This window comes from Pan paniscus, chromosome 21, assembly GCF_029289425.2.
Source record: "Pan paniscus chromosome 21, NHGRI_mPanPan1-v2.0_pri, whole genome shotgun sequence".
Lineage (NCBI taxonomy): Eukaryota > Metazoa > Chordata > Mammalia > Primates > Hominidae > Pan > Pan paniscus.
In genome coordinates this window covers 55,781,726-55,804,279 of record NC_073270.2, presented here as the reverse complement: position 1 = coordinate 55,804,279, position 22,554 = coordinate 55,781,726, and the positions used below count along the sequence as shown (strand labels likewise).

The window sequence follows — 22,554 nt, the reverse complement described above, 5'->3', positions numbered from 1 at the left end:
TCAGGGGAACAGAAGGTCATCCACCATAAGCACCTACTGTGTGCTCCAGGCCCAGGGGACAGCGTGGTGGATGAGGCAGACAGGACGGGCTCTGCCCTCATAGAGCTCCAGTTCAGAGGTGGGGTGGGAGGGAGGAAGACAGAAGCATAATTACAGAAGTGATGCTTTCGTTACAACTGCAATAAGCTCTGCCAAGAAGCATCGGACAGAGGGACTCACGGGGCAAGAGCCCTCACCTTCGGCTGGGCTGGGATGGGTGAGACCATCAGCACCCAATCACCCAGCCTGCCTTGCCCAGGCCCGGGCAGCGGCCTCCCAAAGGCCTATTTCCCTCCACCCAACTTCCCTCTCATGCTTCCTGGGGTCGTTGCCTGGAACTCACTTCCTCCTGGAAGCCTCTCCTGGCCCTACAGGCTATGTCAGGTGCTTCCTCTGGGGCTCCCAAGGCCCCCGAACTTCCTCCTATCACTGGTAGGTGGGAGGGTTGTCTTTTTTTCTAACTTGGGAATTTTTTATTTTTTTAAAGACAGGGTCTCGCTCTGTGGCTTAAGCTGGAATGGTGCAATCACAGCTCACTACAGCCTCGATAAGCCTCCCGAGTAACTGGGACTTCAGACAGGCGCCACCATACCCAGCTAATGTTTTGATTTTTTTTGTAGAGATGGTGTCTCTCTATGTTGCCCAGGCTGGTCTCAAACTCCCAGGCTCAAGCAATCCTCCCATCTTGGCCTCCCAAGGTGCTAGAATTACAGGGATGAGCCACTGCTCCTGGCTTAACTTGGGAATTCTTTATGTTTATTTACTTACGAAAAGACTGCTTTCAGTTAAAAAAAAAAAAAAAAAAAAAAAGCTTTGATAGAAAAGTGCACTCTCGGCCGGGCGTGGCGGCTCACATCTGTAATCCCAGCACTTTGGGGGGCCGAGGCGGGTGGATCACCTGAGGTCAGGAGTTCGAGACTGGCCTGGCCAACATGGAGAAACCCTGTCTCTACTAAAAACATAAAAATTAGCCAGGCATGTTGGCAGGCGCCTGTAATCCCAGCTACTTTGGAGGCTGAGGCAGGAGAATCACTTGAACCCAGGAGGCAGAGGTTGCAGTGAGCCGAGATTGTGCCACTGCACTCCAGCCTGGGCGACAAAGTGAGACTCCATCTCAACAACAACAACAACAACAAAAGATTAAAAAAAAAAAAGAAAGTGCACTGTCTTCCTCCCCTCCCTAAATCTATGGTCCAGAAATTCCCTCCCTTGGCAGGCAGATGCACTCAGCATAGTCACTGGTACACAGTAGGTGCTCCGTAAATGTTTGAATCCATGAGTAGCCAGTGCTGAGCTCTAGGGACAGGAAGACAATGAAGTCACCAACCCTGGTCCCCAGGAATTCACTGGGGTACAATCTCTATGCTGCCCAGTCCAGAGTGGGGTACACAGTTGGTGCTCCCTAAATGCTGCTGGTGGTTGGGAAGTTGCCCTTGGGGTCCCTGCCATCTTTGCTGCCATTGGCGCAGTCAGGGCTGGACCCTGGGTGGAGTGGACCCAGGGGCTGGTGGAGTGCCCTCTGGGACAGCTGGGGCCAGGCTGCCAGAGTCTGGGAATCCCGGCTTCCTTGCCTCAGGCACCTGCTGTTTTCTCTGGGTCTTGACTCTGGTGGTCGCCTTTTCGCATCCAGGTCTTCTGTCACCAACCACTGCTCAGACTTCAGGACCTTGGTGGAGGAGAGGGCGTTCCCGGGCCATCCATTAGCATTTATCACGTTCCTCCCATGTGCCCGGGGCTGTGTCACGTGCCAGCATGGGGAGCGGGAAGAAAATGCCAGGCCTCACTGTGCGGGGCAAGTCAAGGGAAAAATCCTGGATTCAGCCGCACAAGCGGAGGGGCAGGAGGAGGACCTGTCATAGCCTCCTCTTATGAAACCTTTTGTGCTGGGCCACTCCTGTACCCACGTGACCTCACCTGATCCTTACAACAGCCTTTCGAGTCTGGCACCCTTGGATTCCCAGTTACAGATGAGGACACAGGGGCCCAGAGAGGCTGAGACTTGCCTGGGGCCACACAGCAAGTCAGGCATGGGGATAGCGAGGACACCAGGCAGCTTGCCCTGCGGCCCAAACCCTCGTCTTTGTCCAGCCACTAGAGGTAGGTATGTGGGGAGGAGGGAGGGGGCCTTCTTTTCTAACTTTGCAATTCTCTGTATTTTCTAAAGTTTGTTCAATGGACGTGTTTCGCTTTTGCAATCAGAAAGAAACGAAACCGAGAAAGCATGTTGTTTTAGGAGAGATTCCTTATGAAGCTGTTTTCTCTCACCCTTCTGAACAGCCAACTGTCCCTGTGCCTCAGTTTCCCTTTCAGCCGCAGTGCTGGTGGGACAACACAGGGACGCACACTTTGGGGAAAGCAAATTAGCAATGGCTCTCAGAAGAGGAAAAGTGTCTACCCTGCACAGCTCTACCTCTAAGAATTGACCATCAGAGTCTAGACAGCACCTGCCTGAGTCCTCGAAGACTTGGACACCGGGTGCCCGTAGTCAGTGTGGTCTGTAGTAGTGAACCTCAGGCAGCAACCTACATCTTCATCAACAGGGGCCTGGAAAACTGGACGTGGTGCATTCCCATGGTGGAATACCACACAGCTGCAAACAAGGACAGTTGCAGAGAGGGCCGGAGTATACTGCTAAGTGAAAAAAGCCAGGCGCAGAGCAGCGTTGTTTTTTTTTTTTTTTTTTTTTTTGAGACAGAGTCTCATTCTGTCTGGAATGCAGTGGCGTGATCTCAGCTCACTGCAGCCTCCACCTCTCGGGTTCAAGCAATTATCCTGCCTCAGCCTCCCAAGCAGCTGGGATTACAGGTGCTCGCCACCATGCCCGACTAATTTTTGCATTTTTAGTAGAGATGGGTTTTCACCATGTTGGCCAGGCTGGTCTCAAACTCCTGACCTCAGGGGATCCGTCCACCTTGGCCTCCCAAAGGGCTGGGTTTATAGGCGTGAGCCACTGTGCTCAGACTATATTTTGATACTATTTATAAAACCAAAAACAAAAGAGGACAGAGAATGTATGTGGATTTTCTTGTGGGTGTTCAGACAATCTCTAGAAAGCATTAGAAGCCATTTTTAACAGGCGTAGGGCTGAGGGTCGGGAGCAGGTGGATGTCTCAGGTTTTTTCTCTGTTTTTTTTCCCCCCAGTTATTATGATTTATTATTACACAATAGTTCAGGCCACTGAATAAAATATACAGAATAGCATCCCTGGAGGCCAGGCGTGGTGGCTCCCGCCTGTAATCCTAGCGCTTTGGGAGGCCAAGGCAGGAGGATTGCTTGAGCTCAGGAGTTCAAGACCAGCCTGGGCAACATGGCAGAACTCTGTCTCTATTTTAAAAAAAATTATCTGGGCGTGGTGGTGCGTGCCCGTAGTCCCAGCCACTCGCGAGGCTGAGGTGGGAGGACTGCTGGAGCCCAGTAGGTCAAGGGCTGCAGTGAGCCAGCGATGGCACCACTGCACTCCAGCCTGGGTGACAAAGCGAGATCCTGTCTCCAAAAAAGAAAAAGAAAAAGAATAACACCCCCACCCCCACCTAAAAAAGAAAATACTGCAGAGAAAACATAGCCCCTGCGAACCCCCCGACCCCAGTTACTCTCCTCCCCGCTAAGAACTGGCTCTCTGAATCTGCAATTTCTCCTTCCCACGAGTGTCTACACTTTGATGTCTCACTGAGCACTCCCTGAATTTTGATGAATTTTGCACTTTTCTTCCGTGTGGGTTACCTCTACCCCCCTGGAATGCAGAAAAATAAACGCTGCAGGAGGGTTCTGGCATTGTTACCCCTCCCGGACTGCTCCTGCAGCTTCAGTTTCCTGGCAAAGGGGCTGTCCCTCGCCTGGGCCCCCAGGGGACTCGAGGAGAACAGAGGAGCTGGGCCGTGGAGCACACGAAGACCAGGGCACAAGAGCACAAGTGCGGCTGGCCTGGCTTCTGCAGGCCCGGGGCTCAGAGCCAGCAGGCTGGAGCCAGGCGGCCTCCTGGGCCTCCTCACAGCCGCTTTTGATAAAGCCCCTCTGTGCGTGGGGTGGGGGGGGCCCGGCCGGCTGGAGCCAGCTCACATCTGGAGGCCAGCACAGGCCTGGGGCAGCCGGCGCGGCTGACAGCGGCGCCACCCCGAGCCACACGCCGGCCCTGGATAAACACGCCCGCGCCCACCCAGCCGCTCACCTTTCGCCCACAAGGCTGCCTTTCTTCTCGGACCCAGGCTGGGGCCACCACGAACATTCCTCCCAGGCACAGGGCAGAACGGGCCGCTGACCTCAAGGCTGAGTGATGCAAAAGAAGGGCTTGGAAAAGCACCTACTACCTGCCAGGCACTGCACGTATTTCAGGCTCACTGCTACCCTGGGAGCAGAGACATGTGGGCAAGAATGTGCACGCTGGAGCTAGGAGACCTGAGTTCAAATCCTAGCTCCAGCTGTGTGACTTCCAGTAAGTCACTTAACCTCTCTGAGCCTCCATTTCCTCATCTGTAAATGGGCAATAATAATAGTCCCCTTCTCAGAGGGCTATGTAAACATTTAAAAAGTTACTGTAGTAAGTTGCTGGGAGGAGTGCCTCACCCATGCACTCAATACCACATTCAACAAAGTGATACTGAGACTTTTCTGTGCCCGGAATGAGGATAAAGATGGTGAAAAATGGGGACTCAGGCCTCGGGGAGCTGTGTCTCTGCTCAGCGGAGCAGGAAGGGATGATCCTGAGGGGAACTCACAGAGCAACTGGCTCCCCCACCTTGTCCTGCTGCTGGGTGTCCTGGGACAAGGCTACCACCCAGCGGCCACCCAGCCAGGATCCAGCCCAGTTTGGAGACAGGCAGGTATGGGAGCAGGTCAAGGCTCCTTACCCCTTTCCCTGGGATATTACGACCCAGCACCAGCCTGGATCTCTTCCTTCTGTGCCAAGGTGTGGGCTCTGGGGTTGGTGGGTGTGGCAGGAGAGGCAGCCGGGTTACCTGCCGCTGCGCCAGGTTCTGTGAGACCTTCAGAGACAGCTCCAGGTGCACATCAGGCTGTCTTTTCCTGGCGACCTCAACATATCCATCCCACTGCCTCCCTGGCCCTTTGTCTCCTCATCTGCAAGGGGCGGGGCCCTAACAGCACTAGGTACCAGTTACTTCCCTGACCCTCTGTTTCCTTGTTTTCAAAAGGACAAGAGCGTCAGGTGCCAGTTGTGTCGAGGAGAGACCCTGTGAGAGAGGCTGTGGGAAAAGCACAGTGCCTGGCACAAAGGGAGAGGTCTGAGTAAAAGTCAAGGTGGCTTCCTGGAGGAGGCCACTGTGCTCTCCGGCGGCAGGAGAAGCAGGAATAGAAGGAGTTTCCGGAAAAGGAAGAGGGAGAAGCTGTGTTCAGCGCCTGCGCCGTGTGTGGAGTGCAAACCGTCTGCAGGAGCCGAATCATTGAATCTTCCAGCAATCCTGTAGTCCAGCCATCCCCATTTTACAGATGAGAAAACTGAGGCCGGGGGTGGAAATAATTTATTCACTCAGGGAGTAAAAGCTGGAGCCAGAATTTAAACCCAGCCGGCAATGATGCCCCCCTTCCTTCCCTCCTCGGGTCTTTACGGCATCCTGACGGTGTGCTGGATTCACAGAAGTAAAGTGAACCCAGCATCAACCCTCAAGGAGCACCCCCCCTTACATCTCTGTCTTCCCCCCACCTTGACCCCCACCCACATTGCCCCTTCTGGGCCTCAGTTTCCCTCCTCTGAGCAATGGGTTCAACTTCTGCCACCCCTTCTGGCCCAGGGTCCCCAACTCAGGGCGGTGTGGAGGTGTGGCAGCCGAGGTGGCTAGTGAGGTGGGGGTTCTCCACCTGCTGCCACCCCCCAGTCCCCCATGAACCTGCTCGCCAGGCTGGAGCCAGCCGCCATCTGGAGCGACGGGCTGTTTATGGAGCCAGGCGGCGGCGGCTCTGGCCCTGACCCGGCCAATCTGGAAGTGATTAGCAGCCGGGGCTGGGGAGCATTTGGAGTTCTCATCAGTCAGCCGGGACCCCCCTCCCCAAAGCCCCACACCCCTGGCTGCCCAGAGCCAGGGCCACTCTGAGGGACTCTGAGGAGCCCCCTTTCTTGCAGGGCATTCCAGCTCGGACCTGCTCCAAGGCCAGGAGCACAGAACACCAGCAGAGGTGGGAGACCAGACTGGGCCACCCACAGGCCGGGATGTGGGGGTGGGAGGGGGCGGGGCTGAGAGGGACGATTTGGGGGCTTTCGCTAAGGAAGGAAACCTCTTGCAGAATTTCTTTCTGTAGTGTTTGGTTTTGAATATCCTCACAAGTGCACAGAAAAAAAGGAACAACCCAAACAGCGTGGAAGGGGACAAAGGGTGGAAAGTCGGTGTCCTTTCCCCTCCCTCAGGTCCCCACTCCCTCCACCACTGCCGCCAGTCTCTTGGGTCTCTGGAGATGGTGTGAACATCTACACATGCATCTATCTGGTCATCTTCTCTACCTTTTTCTACAAGTAGCAGCTTGCTTTACCTCAGTCCCACGCCCTCCTTTTTCCCCCTTGGATTAATCCATACTTCTACTACTACTACTACTACTACTGCTAATGCTTTTATTTTTAAATTAATTATTATTTATTTAAGAGGCAGAGTCTCACTGTGTCACCCAGGGTGGAATGCAGTGGCACAATCATAGCTCACTGCAGCCTCGACCTCTTAGATTCAAGCGATCCTCCTGCCTCAGCCTCCTGTGTAGCTGGGACTACAGGTGCATGCCACCACACCCAGCTAATTTTTTGTTTTTTTATTTTTCTAGAGACGAGGTCTCGCTGTGTTGCCCAGGCCGGCCTCTAACTCCTGGGCTCAAAGGATCCTCCTGCCTCAGCCTCCCAAAGTGCTGGGATTACAGGTGTGAGCCACCGTGCCCGACCTAATGATAATGTCAATAATAATCATAGCAACAGCAAAGTTTCTCTAGGGCTTAGTCTGTATCAGACACAATCTGAGGCTTTATATCGGGGTCCCCAACTCCTGGACTGGAGACAGGTACCCATTCGTGGCCTGTTAGGAACCAGGCTGCACAGCAGGAGGTGAGCAGCAGACAAGCGAGCATTACCGCCTGAACTCCGCCTCCTGTCAGATCACCCACATCATTAGATTCTCAGAGAAGCGCGAACCCTATTGCAGATTGCATATACGAGAGATATGCACAACACACAACCCCCCACACAACCCCCAGCCCCTTTCAGATTGTCTTCCACGAAACTGGTCCCTGGTGCTAAAAAGGTTGGAGACCACTGCTTTATATGGATTAACTCATTAACCCAGGGTGAAGTGAAACTATCATGAGAGTCTGTTGTGGTTTGTTTATTTGTTTATTTATTTATTTGTTTATTTTGAGGTGGAGTCTTGCTCTGTCACCAGGCTGGAGTGCAGTGGTGCGATCTTGGCTCACTACAACCTCTGCCTCCTGGGTTCAAGTGATTCTTCTGCCTCAGCCTCCTAAGTAGCTGGGATTACAGGTGCCCGCCACCACACCCGGCTAATTTTTGTATTTTTAGTAGAGACGGGGTTTCACCATATTGGCCAGGGTGGCCTCGAACTCCTGACCTTGTGATCTGCCCGCCTCGGCCTCCCAAAGTGCTGGGATTACAGGCGTGAGCCACTGTGCCCGGCCTGTTGTGTTTTGTTTGTTTGTTTTTGAAACAAACAAACAAACAAAAAAAAGTTTCGCTCTGTTGCCCAGGCTGGAGTACAGTGGCTTGATCTCGGCTCACTGCAACCTCTGCCTCCCAGGTTCAAGCTATTCTCTTGCCTCACTCAGCCTCCTAAGTAGCTAGAATTACAGGCATGCACCACTATGCCTAGCTAATTTTTTTTTTTTTTAATTATTTGTAGAGATGGGTTTTCACAATGTTGGCCAGGCTGGTCTTGAACTCCTGACCTCAGGTGATCCGCCCACCTGAGCCTCCAAAGTGCTGGGATTACAGCTGGGAGCCACCATGACTGGCCGAGGGTCTGTTGTTATCATCATCCCCATTTTGAGGATAAGGAAACAGAAGCACAGAGAAGCAAGGCACCTTCCCAACGCCACACAGCAGTGACTGGAGAACTCAGGTTCAGGCCAGGCCTGTGGTCCAAAACTCCGCCCCATCCTGCCTGTCCGAGACTCCAGAATATTCTGCTGTCTGGATGGATCCTGGTGGATTTGACGAGGCCTTGGGTGGTGGATGCAGCATTGAGTTGTTTTCATCTGGGGCTGGTGGGAACTGTGTGGGGAACACCCTGGTGGGACGTCATCGCCTGGGGGTTGGGGTGTGGTTCCATTCCCAGAAGGGGCCTGGCTGGTCACAGGACTGAACAGCCCTCAGGCCCAAGGCCATTGCCCAACTGTCCTCCATGGGGAGGTGCTGACACCTGATCCCATCCCCTGCGAGGACTGTGGAAGCCCCAGCTCCCACATCGTGGGCCTGTTCCTAGGGAACTCAGACCAGGTCTGACACGGCAGGGTTTGCGGATACCTCTATCTGTGCTAAGCCTCACTCCAGCACACGCTTCTGCTGGGGCCAGAGTGAAGCATGAAGAACGTATATCAAGTCTGGCCTCTGCCAACTCATGTGCCCCCATCACCCTCAGGATAAGGCCCAGCCCCCTCTCCCTCCCCTCCCTTCCCTCTGACTTGGGTCACCCAGTGCCACAACCATTGTCTGATGGTTGTCTCCCCGGACAGGTGTCAGCCCCACCATGACAGAGATTTTGGCCTGTGTTATTCACGTCCATGTCCCCAGAGCCTAGAGCAGAGCCTGGCGCATAGTGGGTGCTCAAAACATTTGTGTGGTTTTTTTTGAGACAGATCTCACTCTGTCACCCAGGCTGGAGTGCAGTGGTACAATCTTGGCTCACAGCAACCTCTGCCTCCCAAGTTCAAGCGATTCTCAAGCAATTCTCGTGCCTCAGCCTCCCAAGTAGCTGGGATTACAGGCGCCCACCACCACACCCAGCTAAATTTTGTATTTTTCGTAGAGACGGGGTTCTTCCATGTTGGCCAGGCTCGTCTCAAACTTCTGGCCCCAAGCGATCTGCCCACCTCGGCCTCCCAAAGTGCTGGGATTAGAGGCATGAGCCACAGCTCAAAACAGTTGTTGAATGCGAGCGTGCATGAATATATGATTATATGAAAGAATGAGTGAGTCAGTGACGAGCCCAGTCTGACTGCCTCGGAGGGCTCTGTCAGCATGATGGCTACCCTGAAGGTAGTGGGGTCCAGGCCCAGCCCTGGGGGACGGGGAGAAGGTCCAGCTGGAAGAGGAAGAAACAAACAAGGGTTTATAAAGCATCTACTTCACATTGGGCACTCTCGCCTTCCTACGGCCTGTAAGACCCATCACACAGATGAGGAAACTGAGTCCCCTTCGTTCACTCCACAAACCCATCCTTGGAGTCTCCAGGGCTGGGGCAGGGGTGACAGCAGAGAACCAGCCAGGCACTGACCCTGGTTTTTCAGAACTGATCAGGGAGACAAATCTGACAGGAAGTGAAACAGAATAAACCAGAGCTAGCACCCAGCTCCTCTGTAATGCCGCTCTGCAGCCAGCCACTGGTGTGAATCCTGGCACCACCGCGCATGAGCTTGTTTAAGAGGTTGGGTTCTTGGCCATGTGCAGTGGCTCATGCCTCTAATCCCAGCACTTTGGGAGGCTGAGGCAGGAGGATCGCCTGAGCTCAGGAGTTCGAGACCAGCTTGGGCAACATAGCGAGACCCTGTCTCTATAAAAAATTGGCTGGGCATGGTGGTGCACACCTGTGGTTTTAGCTGCTTGAGAGGCTGAGGCAGGAAGCCCAGGAGGTCATGGCTTCAGTGGGCTGTGATTGCATCACCGCACTCCAACCTGGACAATAGTATGAGACTCTGTCTCAGAAAAAAAAAAAAAAAAAAAAAAAAGTTATATTCTTGACACAAGTGACATCTGTCTGCCCCCTGTTCTGGGTGTCCAGCAGCAACACTGGCGAATGCTTGTGTAGTGCCAGGTGCCCATCAAAGAGCTTTACACAGACGCACTCATTTAATTTTCAAGACTCTTCCGACATGGGGACTATTATCCCCATCCTACAGTTGAGGAAACTGAGGCTCACAGAAGATGAGTGATTTGCCCAGGGACATACTAAAGTAGACCCAGGAAAGTAACACTATGAAATCACACACAGAGTCATGGATGCCAGGTTCAGGATGATGTCGCCTCTGGAGGGGGCGGGGAGGGGCTGAGATCAGAAGGATGCCAGGAGCATCCCACGGTCACTGCCACGGTTAACTTCTCTCTTGGAGGTAGGAACATGTACAGAGGCTCAAGTACCATTTCTTTCTTTTTCATTTTATTTTTAACACATTTTTTGCACCATTTTTTTTTTTGCAAATTGAAAATGGTCCAGAACAGGAAGTAGCCATGTAGCCACATCACATAGAGTGGGGAACAGTGGGCACAGGGCAGGCCTTTGACCAGTTCTATCTGCTTCGGGGCTGGAGCCAGCCTGGGTGTGGGGGCCCCTCCCAGCCCCCTCAACCTCGGGGCCCTCCCAGCTCTCAGTGACGCAGCTGTGGTGGCATTTGGCAACCGGGCTGCCCACAGCTACCACAGCCCTGTGCATCTGCCAGCTGGGGGTAGGGGGAGCCGGGGCCTGTCCCTGCCAGCTGAGCCCTCCTGCCAGCAGCCTGGCCCAGGTGCCCCCGACATGCTGTCTGCAGCCCCTCGCCCACCTTACCTTGCCTCCCCACACTTTCCGCCACCGAATCTGACTGGTTCTCACTAACCAGAAAGTCAGTGCCTTGCCGGCAGGATCGTGTCTGCGTCTGGCACCATTCTCTCCCCAGAACTAGCACACATGCTCAATAAGTATCTGTGGAATGAACAAATGAAAAACTGGACAAATAAATGGCAACCTCCCCTTCCCTGTCTCCTTCCCTTCTTCTTTCTCCCTCCCTCCTCTTCTTCTTTTCTTCCTCTCTCCCTCTCTTCTTCCCTTCCTTCCACAGATAGTTATTAAGCACCTATGTGCCAAGCACCGTGCTAGGCACTGGGGACACAGTGGTGCCCAAAACAGACAAAAGTCCTGTCCTCACAGAGACAACATTCTAGAAAGGGAGTTAGACAACGAAATGACCCCACAGGCTGGGCACAGTGGCTCATGGCTGTAATCCCAGTGCTTTGGGAGGCTGAAGTGGGAAGATTGCTTGAGGCCAGGAGTTTGAGATCAGCCTGGGCAACATAGCAAGACCCTGCCTTTACAAAAATTTAAATTAAAAAAATAAAGTACTTGGCCGAGTGCGGTGGCTCATGCCTGTAATCCTAGCACTTTGGGAGGCCGAGGCGGCTGGATCACCTGAGGTCAGGAGTTCGAGACCAGCCTGGCCAACATGGTGAAACCCCGTCTCTACTAAAACTACAAAAATTAGCTGGGTGTGGTGGCGGGTGCCTGTAATCCCAGCTACTTGGGGGGCTGAGGCAGGAGAATCACTTGAACCCAGGAGGCAGAGGTTGCAGTGAGTTGAGATCATGCCACTGCACTGCAGCCTGGGCAAGAAGAATGAAAAAAAAAAAGCACTTAAGGTCTTAAGAAAAATCAAAAGAAATAATTCCATAAACCAAGTGCAGAATTGAAGCTGGAGAAGATGCAGGGAGAGAGGCCTTCAGTGCCATCCACGCCTGGAGCGGAGGTAGGGGCGTCTTCCTGAGAAAGGGACCCAGCAGCGCCTCGTTCCCATCTTGCTTGGGCAGGTGAGAGGCACCAGGAAGATGGCAAAGCCTGTGCCCCTCGTGAAGCTCAGAGTCTCAAGGGACGCAGACCTTCCTAGTGAGTAGGAAACTCATTATGAAAGAGGAAACCCTCTGGCGCTGAGCAAGAGTGTCAGCGCCTCGCCTTCTCAGCCAGGAAGGTCCCAGAGGAAGTGACGCCCGGCAGTGTCCCAGCACTGGGCAGGATCTGCTGGCAGCCCACCAGGAGAAGAGTATTCCCGGCAGGGACACCAGCTGGGGCAAAGGCAGGAAGACTGTCACCACCCCTCGGAAGCTGTGACTCCAGCCGGGCTGGGAACGCCCCTCTCTGGCCTCGGGCTTTCTCTTTTGAGAAAAGGGAGCAAGGGAGCAGGGCCGCCCACCAGGCAGGGATGCTGGAAAATTCTCTAGGAGGCTTTGAAGGGCTGGGCAAGGTGCTTGATTTAAATCCTCCCGGGCTGACTTGCTATTTCCTGTCTTCCCTGATGGGCCATGAGCCCTGGGGGAGAGAGGCCTGGTCTGCCTGTCCTGTGGCCTGGCACAGTTTGGCACACAGTAGGTGCTCAGGGGGGTGTGTCTGTGGAATTAAATGAGCGAGTGCAGTCCCAGTTTCCTCATCTGTGTGTGGGGATAATGCTGATGTGGCCACAGAGATGGCATGAAGAAGCTCTTTTTTTTTTTTTTTTTTTTTAGCTTTTTGTAAAGATGGGGTCTCACTATGTTGCCCAGGCTGGTCCCAAATTCCTATCCTCAGGTGATCCTCCTGCCCTGGCCTCCCAAAGTGCTGGGATTACAGGTGTGAGCCACCACACCCAGTCCCTGAAGAAGCTTTCACATTTTTTGTGCTGTCTTCTCTCCCCACCTCCTGGTGGCAGGTCAGGCCTCTGAGGATCCCCTAGAGTCCCCAGAAATTCCCTCTCTGGGAGCTGAGGGTAGAGAACACAGTGAGAAGGTGGGTTGGACAGATTCCCCAGCTCCAGATTTTGAGGCTAGGGATCCTAAGGTGCCTGAAAGGAAGTGAAAATCAGCTTCATTTACAATGGAAGGAAACTGAGGTACAACAACAATAATAATGAAATCTTAGCTTGCTGAGTGCTTTCTCTAAGCCAGGCACTGTGCTAAGCCCTTTGACCCAAGTTGTTCCATGTAATCCTTTCAACAGTCATAGTAGGAAGTAAATACTATGATCCCATTTTACAAGTGAGGAAATGAAGACTCAGGTAAGTCAAGGCCACACCACCAGTTAATGGGGGAGCAGGCATGGGAATGAGAATCTAACTTACAACCCAGAATCATAAGCCTGATGCTCCCTGTGTGGGGAGGTGGTTTGGGAGGGACAGGATGAAGGTTACATTGGAGAGGCTGGAGATGAGAAGAATGGACAGATCCTTCATCTGGGGGATCAAGGGCTGTGGAATAAATAATTGCAAAAGTGAGGGGTCTAGGGTCAATGCCATTGCTCTTTTCACCCTGGATAGCCCAGGAAAGCTTACAGAAGCCCCAATCTTCAGCCCACCCCAGCAACCTGAAATTTACTTTGCTTCACTCACTCATTCATTCATCTATTCGTTCAATCAGTCAATTAACAGAAAACACAATACAGAATCACACAATACCAAACATATCCATTTAAACAATAAATGTAAATGAGTTAAATGGGTCTATTAAAAAACAAAGACTCATATTAGATTCAAAATCAGAATGCATTCATTTATTCATTGCCTTTCATTTATTTAGTGCCTAAATTATTCTAGGTCCTGTTTTAGATTCCAATGATAGAAGATAAAAATAAAATAGGGGAGCCGGGCAAGGTGGCTCACGCCTGTAATCCCAGCACTTTGGGAGGCTGAGGTGGGTGGATCACGAGGTCAGGAGTTCAAGACCAGCCTGACCAACTTGGTGAAACCCCATCTCTACTGAAAATATAAAAATTAGCCTGGCGTGGTGGCATGAACCTGTAATCCCAGCTACTTGGGAGGCTGAGGCAGGAGAATGGCTTGAACCTGGGAGGCAGAGGTTGTGGTGAGCCGAGATCATGCCACTGCACTCCAGCCTAGGTGATAGAGCGAGACTCCGTCTCAAAATAAATAAATACATACAAATAAAAAATAAAATAGGGGAAATATGGGGGTGGGGGTGTGTGACCTAGGGAGAGAGACCGTTAGCTACAAAGATCTTGAGGCTGGAATGAGCTTGTAGAATGGAGGAACACAAAGGGGGCTTCGTGGTTAGAGAATGGTGCTAGCAAAGGAGTGTGGTGGGGGAATAAGGTGGGAGAGGTCAGCAGGGCCTATACCCCAGAGCATTGACAGGGCAGACGCTGTGGAGTGTTGAGGTGCAGACGAGCTGGGTCCTGCTTACATAGAGCATGGGTCAGCCACTGCTCCTGGCTGTCCCAATAACCTCAGCTGGACTCGACCCTTCCCAGCTGGGGGCCCTTCATCCCACCCGAAGGGACCCGAGACAGCGGACCACAGCCTCCTCCTCTGGGGAGACCATGAATTACCAGGTGCCAGACTCTGCCACTGGTGGCTTGTGCACTTAATCGGCTCATTAAGTTCTGCCATCAGGTTAGTTTTCTTCCCATTTTGAAGAAGAGAAAACTGAGGCTCAGAGAGGTAAGGTGACCTTCCCAGTGCCACTCACAGCCAGTGAGCAGCATGGCTGGGGTGAACTCAGTGCATTGGACACAATAGTGCACCCTCTTGGTACTTCATGGCTGTGTCCCAGGAAATGGCAGTGGAGAAGCCTCAGCTGGCTGTGTGCCCTCACATAGGTCCCCCAACCTCTGTGGCCTCGGGTCTGTGTCTGGGAAGCACATGAGGTCATTGTCAGGACCTTGGTGACTTCCTCCCTTGGGGCAGTGGGGTTCCCAAAGTGCTGGGCAGGCGACTTCTCATTTCATCCTCACAATCACCCTATTTGACAGAGGAGGTAACTGAGGCTGAAAGAGGGGAGGTGATTGTCCAAGGTCATAGCTTCAGGCTCTCCTAAGGACCTGGAACTGAATCTGTTCATTGAATGGTGAACTCCCAGAATGGAGAAATCCAAGGATGTGGAGACTCTGAGGTGGGGTTGGGGGACGAGAACAAGACCACCAGGATATCAAGGGGAGAGCTGGCCTGGGACCCAGGACACGGGCCCCAACCCTGCCCCGCACTGCATCCTGGGCTAGTTCCTGAGCGGGGAGGGGCCATAGGAAGTCTCCCTATCTCCCCACTCAGGCCATGCCCTGGGTCCTGCCCAAACAGGAAATGCCAGGCCAGCCCCCACCCCCACCCAGGGTCATGGGAAGACTCTGCCTGGGATTCCAGTGCTCTCAGCACTGGCCCAGCCTGGGGGGTCTGGGCCCTGGTAGCGCTGGCGTGACCTTGGGCAGGGCCGTTCCTCTCGCTGGGCCTCATTCTCCCCTGCCCACCATACTCACAGGCTCTGCATCAGACAGGCACTGCCACCTCCTGGCTGGGTGACCTCGGGCAGGTGGCTGTCCCCCTCTGAAGCCCAGTTCCCTCTTTCTTAAAATGGGGGACAGTGCACACCGCGCATGGTCCATCAGCTGAGCCATTATTGCCCCAAGCAAGGGCACAGTGGGGAAGGCTGGCCTCTGGAGAGATCACCATGGCCCTCTGGGGATGGCATCCTGTCTTTCCCTGGACTCAGAACCATGCCAGGTACCTCTTTGCACTTGTCCCCCAATCTGCAAAAGAGGCAGAGCCGGCCGGGCGCGATTGCTCACGCCTATAATCCCAGCACTTTGGGAGGCTGAGGCGGGCGGATCACAAGGTTAGGAGATCGAGATCATCCTAGCTAACACAGTGAAACCCTGTCTCTACTAAAAATACAAAAAATTAGCTGGGCATGGTGGCGGGCGCCTGTAGTCCCAGCTACTCGGGAGGCTGAGGCAGGAGAATGGTGTGAACCTGGGAGGCGGAGCTTACAGTGAGCCAAGATTGTGCCACTGCACTCCAGCCTGGGCGACAGAGCGAGACTCCGTCTCAAAAAAAAAAAAAAAAAAAAGAGGCAGAGCCATAACCCTGGCTGAATCCTTAGTTATTGCAAGGACTGAGTGACAGGAGAAGGGGTCACAGAGGTGGAGTGGCAGCGGGAAAAGGTGGAATGATGTGGATTGGGAGAGACCCTGGTGCAGGCTTTGGGGGCCTGGAGAATGTGGCCTCCTGGTCATTTTCTTTCCTAGTGAGAAAGTGTGGCCAAAACAGGGGAGGGGGAGCAGTGGACAGGACCCAACCCCATCTCTTGGGGGCTTGCAAAGTACAGGGCAGAGCGGGAAGGGAAAACAGGCCCGAGACAGGGGTGAAGGTGGCTCTGCTCCCTCCATGTGGTCCTCCCAGGCAGGACGCAGGTGCTCCCAGTTGCCAGGCTTTCTATGAATGGTCCTCACTCCTCCCAGACCCTGGCTCACAGATCCTAGCCCACAGTTTTCTCAGCAAGCCACCACCCCATGGAGTTGGTTGAGCCTGGAAGATCAGAGAGGCACAGCAGTTTGTCCAAGGTCACACAGCAGAGTGGCCAACACTTCCTCAGGCCCTCCCTGGGGACAGCAGGGGTCCCAGGTGTGAATGAGAAAGAACTGCTTACCCGTTCCATGGGCCCCAGACCCCGAAGAGTCTTGGGAAACTGAGGCACCAAGGTGAGTCTCTTTGAGGCAGCAAATGTGCAATGGCCTCGGTGTTTGGGCCTGTCCGTGCCTGGTACCAGGTGTGCCCAGGGGGCAGAAGAGCCTGGGAAATGGGCTGGGACTTACCGCTTCTCCAGAGGCTGGGTTCTTTGCTGTAGAGGATAACCAAAAGCGTAGGAAAGGTGAGGGATACCGGGTGAATGCCAGGGCCCAGAGCACAGCTCAGTACATGGGGGCTGCTGTTGGAGCTGTTGTTGTTAGAGACCGGTTACTTAATCCCTCTGGGCCTCTGTTTCCACATCTGTGAAATGGGGACAGTAATAGTCCCCTCCACAGAGGGCCCCACTGAGGATTCCAAGAGTTATCTGCTGTAACATACTTACAATGCACCTGGTATTTTTCTTCTTTTCCTTTTCTTTCTTTCCTTTTTTTTTTTTTTTAAGACAGGGTCTGGCTCTGTCACCCAGGATGGAGTGCCATGGCACAATCTTGGCTCACTGCAGCCTCTGCCTCCCAGCTTCAAGCAATTCTCCTGCCTCAGCCTCCTGAGCAGCTAGGATTACAGGCATGTGCCACCACACCAGGCTAATTGTCGTGCTGTTTTTTGTTTTATTTTGTTTTGTTTTGAGACGGAGTTTTGCTCTTGTTGCTCAGGCTGGAGTGTGATGGCACGATCTCAGCTCACTGCAGCCTCCGCCTCCTAGGTTCAAGCGATTCTCCGGCCTCAGCCTCCCGCGTAGCTGGGATTACAGGCATGCGCCACCACACCCAGCTAATTTTGTATTTTTAGTAGAGATGGGGGTTTCTCCATGTTGGCCAGGCTGGTCTCGAACTCCCGACCTTAGGTGATCCTCCCTCCTAGGCCTCCCAAAGTGCTGGGATTACAGGTGTGAGCCACTGCGCCCAGCCTAATTTTTGTATTTTTAGTAGAGACGGGGTTTCACCATGTTGGCCAGGCTGGTCTTGAACTCCTGGGCTCAAGTGATCTGCCTGCCTCGGCTTTTCAAAATGCTGGAATTACAAGCACACACCACCTTGCCGGCCGCACCTGGTGTTTTTCTTTTGCTATTGTTCCAGCACCCAGAACGGTGCCTGGCACACAGTAGGTGCTTAATATATCTTAGCTGTTGTTATCATCATCATCATCATGATCATCAAGGCCCTGACTTTCCACTTCCCAGCTGTGTGAGGTCTTGCTCAATTTCACTTCCTCCTTCATAAAGTGGAAATAACGATAGTACCTGCCCCTAGAGCTGGTGAGGACCCGTTCCTGCCTCCCACAGACACCTATTAAGTGCCTCCAGTTTTAGGAACTGGGTATAGATATGGCTGGGAACAAAATGGAAGAAAACAAAAACAAAAATCCCTGCCCTCATGGTGCTGACTCTCCTGTGGCAGAGACGGAGAAGATGAACAGGGATTTTATACCAGGCGTCAGAAGGGAACCAGTGCTAAAGAAAATGAAAACACCGGGCTGGGAGAGGCAGCTGGCATGCGGGCCGTGGTGGTTTTACGTGGTGAGGCGGTATCTCAGTGAGTGACAGGGAGGCGTTGGGAGGTGACAGGCCTACTCCGCCTTGGCTGGTTGGGCCTGTGGGCTGCGGGAGGGCTCAGGCTTTGTGAGTGGGGTGGGAACCCTGGATGGGCTCTGAGCAGAGGGACAGGGTCTGTCTGACTTAGCTTCTGTGGCCAAAAGGGGACTGAAGGGGACTGAATGGGAGGCAGGGAGCCCAGGAGGCCACTGCAACGGTCCGGGCGTGAGAGGGTGGGGCCAGGCTGAGTGGGTAACAGGGAGGGGAGACTTGGCCGAGTCCTGGGTCTGTTTTCATCCTCAAATCTTCTCAGGCCGATTTGAGAGTGAGACCCCTGGGGTCTTGGAGCCAGGCCTGGGAAAAGCTACTTCACGTCAGGCCAGGGGCTGTAGCCCTGGCAACCTCCACTCTGCCTGGAAATCCTCCACCTCGGGGCCTCTCTTTGCCCAGACCTGGCCCAGGAGGAGCACATGGGAGCCGGGACCTTCCCAACAATCCTTGCCGTTGGCTCCACAAACCTCAGCCAGTCCTGCAACCTGGGATGCCTTCTGCACCAGGATGCCTGCTACTGTCACTGTTGTCATTAGATAATTAATTAACTATAATTAGAAATCATATCAATAAAATTTCACAGTCTAAGGCTGTTGAAATAGGTACCATCATTATCCTCATTTTAGAGCTAAGGACAGTTTTGGGCGGTAGGGGAGGTGCGGGTGTCACTGCCTGAGGTCACACCGTAGCAGGACTGGGATTCAAACCCCCAGACCTCCGGTTCCAGAGGCCAAGCTTTTGTCAAAGACACGCAGTGAAACAGGCTTCTCAGAGGTTCCAGCCAGTCTTCATTGCAAAACAAGAGGGAAAACCGAAGCCAGGACAGGCTCGGGGACCTGGCCCTGCCCCTGCCCCTGCCCCCAGGGCCTAGAGACCCCAAAGCAGCCTCTGCTGAGAGGCCCTTCCCAGGATCTCCCACAGGCCAGGGCTCTGGGCCCTGCAGGAAGTGGCCAGGGCTGGGACAGGCCTGCTGCTTTGATCAGCTTTACGAGCCAGGGCTGTTTACGGAGTCTCAGGCCCCCAGCCCCCTGCCACCCGGGGCTGTGTCTTGTCACCAGCACTTGGGATATTAGCAGTCCCAGGAGAGTCTGCTGGCCAGACGGGTCTTGGCCCCATTTCCTCCAGCCTGGCCCGCACCTTGCCTCTTAGCCTCAGCCCCTGGGGACAGGGAGGGGCAGGGGTAGGCTGAGAGGGTCCCCTCGGGCCAGATACCTCCTGGGCTGGGGTGCTCCCAGCACTTCCTCTGCAAGTGCAAATGCAAGCTCAGTCCTACCACAGGCCTTTGCCTGAAGCCTGCAGCCCACCCCCAGGTCTCCCCACCTGCTCCTCTTTTCTGCTTCTCCTCCTCGGGGCTTCAGGTCCCTCCTCAGAGAGCCCTCCTTGACCACACTGTGGAGTCACCCTCCAGCACAACTTCAATTTAATTCCTGGTGCCTGCATCACTGTCTGGAATTCTCTTGCTCATTCTTTATCCTTTGGATGTTCTGTCTTCTTCCCCAGTAAGGAAAACTTGTCTGTCCCACTCACTTTTGTGTCCCCAGCACCTAGCATGGTTCTGGCACACAGTAGGAGCTCAATAAGAGTGTGTTTTTGTTTTGGTTTTGAGACAGGTGCTCACACTGTTGCCCAGGCTGGAGTGCAGTGGCGCCATCTTGGATCACTGCAACCTCTGCCTCTGGGGTTCAAGCGATTCTCCTGCCTCAGCCTCCCAAATAGCTGGGACTATAGGGATATGCCACCATGTCTGCTAATTTCTTGTATTTTTAGTAGGGATGGGGTTTGCTGTGTTGCCCAGGCTGGTCTCGAACTCCTGGACTTACACGATCCTCCCACCTTGACCTCCCAAAGTGCTGGGATTACAGGCATGAGCCATCGCGCCCGGCCTTTTCTAAATTAAGTGTTTCTTCAGTAAAAGAATGATGAACCCTTTCTGGGAGGGAGGCTGTGGGCAGACTGAGGCCCCAAATCATCAAAGCCCCCCATCCCCCGCCCCATGCGTGTGCCTGGAAAATTCACTGGGGCACAGAGGGGAGTTTCAGCCCCACTCTGTGAATGAGGAAACAGGCTTAAAGAGGTGACTTGTCCAGTGTTCCCAGCCTGAAGGAGCAGGGCTGGGATTCTATCCCGGGTCTCTCTGCCCTAGACCCCAGAGTCTCTGTCCCCCAGTCCCATCCTCCCCATCTTCTACTTCCCCACCCCCCACTCCCTCATCCCACCCCCCACTCCCTCATCCCACCCCACCCCTGGGGCCTGGCTCACGCCTGTGTTGTCTCCTGACAAGAAGCTGCAGGGGACAGGTGTCCGACCAGCCAGGCCGGTTCCAGGGCACGCATACGGGGGCACTTCCCCCCAGGGGCGATGCCGTGGGATGACCGTGGACACCTGCTCCCACACCTGCCCTGCCTCCTCACCCGCCGCCATTCAGGCCCTGTGATTCCCTCAATACCCACAGGGCCACAATGGACTGTTTTGTCCTCAGAGACACCAGGAGCCCTGCTCCAGCCCTCAGCTCCCTGCCCCACCCCCTCGGCTCCCTGCTGTGTGCTCTGTGACCTGGGGCAGGTGCACGTTTGTTCTGGCCTGGGGAGGAGGCAGCAGCAAATGGGACTTGTTCAGCACAGACACCATTGGCAGGGGCCTCTCCACTCATCCCTGCCAGCTGGGGAACTTCGGGGCTGGGAAGGTGAAGAGGGTGGCAGGGATGACAGTATATGGGCACCACTTGGGGCTGGCTGGTTCCCATTCTCATCGAATCTCTAGGTTTTCCAACAATCCTGGAGGTAGTCACTGTGGTCATCCCTCAATCTAGCTGAGGAAATGGAAGTCCAGAAGCAGAGAGGGCAGAGCAACCGGGCACGGTGGCTCACCCCTGTAATCCCAGCACTTTGGGAAGTCGAGGTAGGATGATCTCTTGAGCCTAGGAGTTCAAGACCAGCCTGGACAGTACAGTGAGACCCTGTCTCCAGAAAAAGAAAACAAAACAAAACAGAGAGGGCACAGGGCACTTGCCTAAGGTAACACAGCAAGCAGGATTTGAACCCAAGTTTGTGTGATTTCCCTATTCTTCCAACTTGTCTCCCCTCGGGCAGCTGATGTCACTAGAGACTTTGCCAGGCATTTAGCTATGCCCAAGTTCATTCAGAAGACTCCTGCAGCAGACACGGACTTGCCAAACACTGGGCTAGGTCTGGGGACACAGCATGAACGGGATGGACAGACCCAGTCTCAGGGAGCCCACCTTCCAGTGGGGAGACAGAGAAGAAACCAGCAAAGGAAGCAACCAGTGAGATCACATTAGATACGACCAGGACATGAAAGAAAACTTAACAGGGGGCTGAGCTGGGGGCGCTTTAGGGCTGCTGAGGGATCTCCGAAGAGATGAGGTTTGAGCTGAGACCTGAAGGAAGAGAAGGAGCCACCAGGAGAAGAGGAGAAAGGGTGTCCCAGGCAGCTGGACCTGTATAAGCAAAGGCCCTGGGGTGGAAGAGCGCCCAGTATGTCTGAGGAACAGCAAGAGATAGGGGCAGATTACTCAGGGCTCGGAGGGAAGGGGGAGGGAGAGAGGGAGTGTGAGGAGAAGGAGTGCTCACCCCGCAGAAGAAGATGGGCTGCTGTTTTCTCATCTGAAAATGGTATTAAGCTGTTCCTAAGGCTGCAAAATGACACAGACCCCTAAAGAGAGTTGGAGCTGCCATTCCTGCCTGCTGTAGAGTCATCAGACTCCCTCCTTCTCTGGAGAGAACGTTCTCACCCATCTCCCTCCTCGATCTAAGAAGGGTCAGGCAGAGGAGACAGCTCAGAGCTGGAGGAGCTGGGATCTATGATCTTGGGTGAGGTTCCTCTGGGAACCTGTTTTTCCGTCTGTGAAATGGGCATGGCCCTGGCCCCCACCTCACAGGAGAGGGAGGTTGAGGGGTTTCAGAGCAGGAGCCTGGCACTCAGCAGGTGCTTGGTTCAAAAGAGCTCCCATCTCCCTCGTTGGAGGTGGAGTGGGGTAGGGCGTTGCTTAACCCAGTGCAAGCTCAAACCTGCTAGGCAGCTGGAACTCTGAGCTCAGGCCCTGTCCCACTCCAACAAGAAGGTTCTTAGCCCCAGGTCAGGCCCAAAGAGAGCCATCCTCTCTGCCTGCCTGCTGGGGTGAGTTGCCCCGTCTGAGATGAGTCCAGAAGCCACCTCCTCAGAAGCTTTAGTGCCCCTGAGATCTGAGGGGTGGAGGATCCAGGGCCAGTCGTTACCCGAGGCAGAGCTTGACAGGGGCCCGAGAGAACCCAGATTCCCAGCCTCCAAACTGTTCCATCACACAGATAAGAAAACTGCAGCTCAGAGAGGGTGGGGAACTTGTCTAAGGTCACACAGCTGGAAGGGTAGGCAGTGTAGACCTGAACCCAGTCTGGCTGACTCTGGAACTTTTCCTACAGAGCCACAATCCTCCTCCACTCTTTCATTTCTTTGTCAAAACAACACAATGAGGTTGGTACTTAGAGTATGCCCATTGCATAGATGGGGAAACCAAAGCTTGGAGAGAAGTGACTTGTCGGAGGACCCAAAGGACTTTTGTAATTTATTCAACAAAATAAATTTATTT

The 22,554-nt window shown here is 53.9% G+C and overlaps 1 long non-coding RNA gene across 1 annotated transcript; it reads left to right on the top strand.

The window, feature by feature from the left end:
* The first annotated feature begins 17,627 nt into the window (after positions 1-17,627).
* LOC130541096 (uncharacterized) lies at positions 17,628-18,572 on the top strand. The gene is made up of 2 exons (XR_008955128.1): positions 17,628-17,903; positions 18,232-18,572. It is a non-coding gene; the product is annotated as an uncharacterized LOC130541096 (long non-coding RNA).
* The last annotated feature ends 3,982 nt before the right edge of the window (positions 18,573-22,554 follow it).